Source organism: Pocillopora damicornis, chromosome 10 (genome assembly GCF_964200805.1).
Source record: "Pocillopora damicornis chromosome 10, jaPocDami1.2, whole genome shotgun sequence".
NCBI classification, from domain to species: Eukaryota; Metazoa; Cnidaria; class Anthozoa; order Scleractinia; family Pocilloporidae; genus Pocillopora; species Pocillopora damicornis.
This window is the reverse complement of record NC_142679.1, coordinates 3,669,298-3,673,014: the sequence shown is the minus strand read 5'-3', so window position 1 is coordinate 3,673,014 and position 3,717 is coordinate 3,669,298. Positions and strand designations below refer to the sequence as shown.

General features: G+C 36.1%; 1 long non-coding RNA gene across 1 annotated transcript; it reads left to right on the top strand.

Moving 5' to 3' along the window:
- Positions 1-392: 392 nt before the first annotated feature.
- On the top strand, positions 393-3,331 carry LOC149038504 (uncharacterized). The gene is made up of 3 exons (XR_016180417.1): positions 393-636; positions 997-1,077; positions 2,529-3,331. It is a non-coding gene; the product is annotated as an uncharacterized LOC149038504 (long non-coding RNA).
- Positions 3,332-3,717: the final 386 nt, after the last annotated feature.

Below are 3,717 nucleotides of genomic sequence, written 5' to 3'. Positions count from 1 at the left end.
ATAAGGGAAACGTTTCCCCAACATTAGCTTATTGTTGCAATCAGATTTGCATCTCAAGGTAACTCTAGTAGCGTACGAGTACGAGTAGCGTACGAGTAGTAATCCATGAATTACTTGTGTATCATTGGTCAAAACGTTGGGCTATTCAAAGAGACATAATTTAAGTAATGTTACCAATCAAAAGAAGTTTATTATGAAAGCACTAATGTTTTGACTTCTTAAAAGAGTAGAAAAGAGATTCCAATTGATCGAAGAAAAGTTAGAGACGAAGTTGATTAGAATTGCGGTGTTTTGCTTCTAAGGAATCAGAAAATATCCCAATTTAACTTTTCAGTTCACTGTCGATACGAAAATTAAAAAAGGTTTTGGTGAAGTTTTAGGTTCTCTTCAAGTAAATCGTAATTTGGCAGTCCCAGGTTAATTAAGGCCTGGGTCAAAAATGATTTTCGCTTCCAGTGGCCCCCCCCCAGCAAGGTTCGCGGAATTCGCGTGGACTGCGCGAGTAACCATAGTTACTTGGAATCAAGATCGCGTAGTTCGTGAACGGCATCCGCCATTTTGAACTGTCGGCTTTGCATTGGTTTTTCCCATCTTCGCTTGTGAATCCGACAATCAAGAGGAAGGCATCAAAAGAAGGTAATAAAATTTTCTCTTCTATCTTCATTTCCTCAAAAAATAGCATGATATCGCTATCTTAAAGCCAAAGAGAACCCTTTTGAACCTACGAAGACTTCTAAACACCGCTCTCAACATGTTCATTGACTTCACTGCAAATACAATGCAACATGAATTTATAATATAGCGCTCATTTCTAGAGCTCAATAGCGTTTTACAATGTTTGTAACTTATGCCTAGAAAAAAGTACTATGTTTTGTAACAAATACATAGAAAAAAGTTTCATTGTGGATATACCATTCAATTTTGAAATTAAATTTAGCTTGATAAATCCTCTATCATATCATGATGTGTAAACTTATAGTGTTTATCAAAATTTAGGCTTTTAAATGCTTTGGAAACAATTTCTCCAAGAAGCAGATGAATTTACTTACAAAAGTAATCCCCCAAAGCAGTTGTTAGGTAAGTTTAATTGCTGACATGTAAGATGCAGATTGTCTTGTCATAAATTGTCCCTTGAAAACTAAGAGAAAAAAGCTGTACTAATGTGTGTTAGTTTATTCCGAGGTCACTGACTGAATTGCTTTAAATATATAATAATAATAATTTTAATTACTCACACAGAAAACCAGCCAGCCCTTGCAGATTCCAAAGGGAATCTACTTGATTAAAACCAGTTTTATTTACTGTTATCCCTATTTGTTTTCTTGGAAAGGTCCTTCCAGTTATTTCACATAACTAATTTATTACAAGAATGTTAATGGTGTTATTTATGAGGCATTTTTTTGGTTTTTAAATCATGTTATATCAGTTTTTATTATAGTCAACAGTTTGGTTTTTAAGTTTTGACCGGTAATAATTGCAACAATCATTGTCAATGGTGGACATGTAATTGATATATGTGTCTATTTGAATGTAAATATTCTACCCACTACACTAGTGGAGTATCTTTTAATTCAAATGCATCACAAAAGTTCTGATACATGCATATGGTTCTAACCATAGCCTTCTCTCTTTGTTGATAAGACATGATTAATTACCAGTGCTTACTGTTGCCCCAAGTGGGGCACTGTTTTTTTTGTGACAAGAGTGAACACAAACTGGTATAAGATGTGTCATCTTCTCAGCCCTATTCATACAAGATGTGCCATCTTAAGAGCAGGATAGGTTGCCCTTGTTACAAAGTCAGAAAGGAAAATTTTAAAACTGTATGTCTTGGTTTTTTTGTTGCTCTTCCAAGTCAATATTCTTGTTAGAAGGCTATAGTGGCCTAACCAGTTAAAACTCTGGTTTATAATTTCAAGTTTGATCTGCTAGTTGCTTGTCCAAATTCAATTTCATAGATCAATAATTAGCAGAAATTGGGAAATAAATTGGTACATGTATGTTATCTAGCAGCGATGTAAAATTATAGACATGAGTATGACCTATGAAGAAATTTGTACCTGATGGACCCTAGGGCACCTTATCAATGCATTATTAAAAATGTCCCTCTAACATTCATTCACAATTCGTAAAGCAGAAGTACACAATTAGTTTAGAACAAGGGCACACATAAACTTGCTATTAAGACATGCACATACATTGTAATTTTAACCTTGCAAAGCCCAAGAAAAAGACTCCTGCTGTGACATGGCTAGGGTCACTTTACCTGATTAGAGTGTTAATTATTACTTTCTTAAGCAGAGGTTTCATTAAGATTTTGAGGTGATGGGAAATGTACAAGGAAGCAGGCAAAATATGTTTTGATTCTGATTTATATCAGTCACAACATGCAGGAAAAATTATGTTCCCAGCCAGTCAATTTGCCCAGTGTCAGGCCTGTGAAACGCCTGCTTAAGCTTATAGTATTCAGTGAGATATTATGGAAGCTGGTGTTGCCATAATACCTGTTGTTGTTGGTCTTCTTACAGGGCTAGCATCCAAACATTCTTGAGCCATGGAAACCAAAAGTGGAATGTTTTGCTTAACACCTACTTTGAACAGAATTTTACCAAGGGAAAAAATATCACTGGCTTTGCTACAGGGAGAATCATTACGAACCTCAGGAGCAATATGAGGATAACAGATGCTGTACTTCTTTGCAGGAGGAAAGGAGCTGTCACATGCTTTTCTAAAATCGATGATGTAGCCATGTTTGTTACACACAAGAACATTATTAGCCTTCAAATCACAGTGAAGAAAGCCTTTTGTGTGAATATGCAGAAGGGCTTCAGTCAAATCATGTGAAATAATTAACCAGTCATTTGTTATTAGTGAGCTTTGCACATTCTGTATTGTTGCACTGTTTTTCTGACAAGACAATAGTTTGCTTATTGTTACAGATGTATTGTTTTCCTCTTTAAACTCTATTATTAAGGAAATGGGCTGCTTTTGAAGCTGCACGCCTATTATGTTTGAGATATTTTTATGTGCGAGTGCCTGCATAATGTGAGCCTCCTTCATTATCTCTGTGGTGTCCTGCATCAGAGACTGTTTTTCCACAACCTTTATATCAAATCGTGTGTACTGTCTCAGAAGGCATTGACCATAGGATCCTTCTCCCAGTATTATATTCTCTCCATTGGTTGGAAGAAGTTCAGTATGATTGATTAAGTTTACAGTGGAATATTTGGTACTTGCATTCCTTTTAAAAAACTGGAAAATGAAGGCAAATATGTTATAGAGAGTGTGCTTAAATAAATGCTAGATTGCAACACAAGTAAAGGTGAAGATTGTTGATCTCATTGTCTGGCATGCAAATTACTGCAAAGTAATACTTCCTTAATACTTAATGCAAAGTTGTACTTCCCACTGAGGAAAAGATTATGGATGGCATAATAGTGCACTTGATAACCTCCACAATTTGACAGTGTGTGCTGTTTCTTCTGCGCTGTATTAAGAGCTTTCCAGTTTACCATTGAAAACGTGTCTTGGTACTGGGCCCTGGCTTTTGAGTTCATCTTTCGGAAAGAGCTGTAAATTGCTTTGGATTTTTGACGTAGGTGGAACGTTCGACCGCAAAGACTTCCTGACTGTCACCCTCGAACGCTGCAAGATAGTTCTTCCACTTTTCACTAGGATCAGTTTCAACCGAAGCACTTCCAACCTTACGAAAGCTCT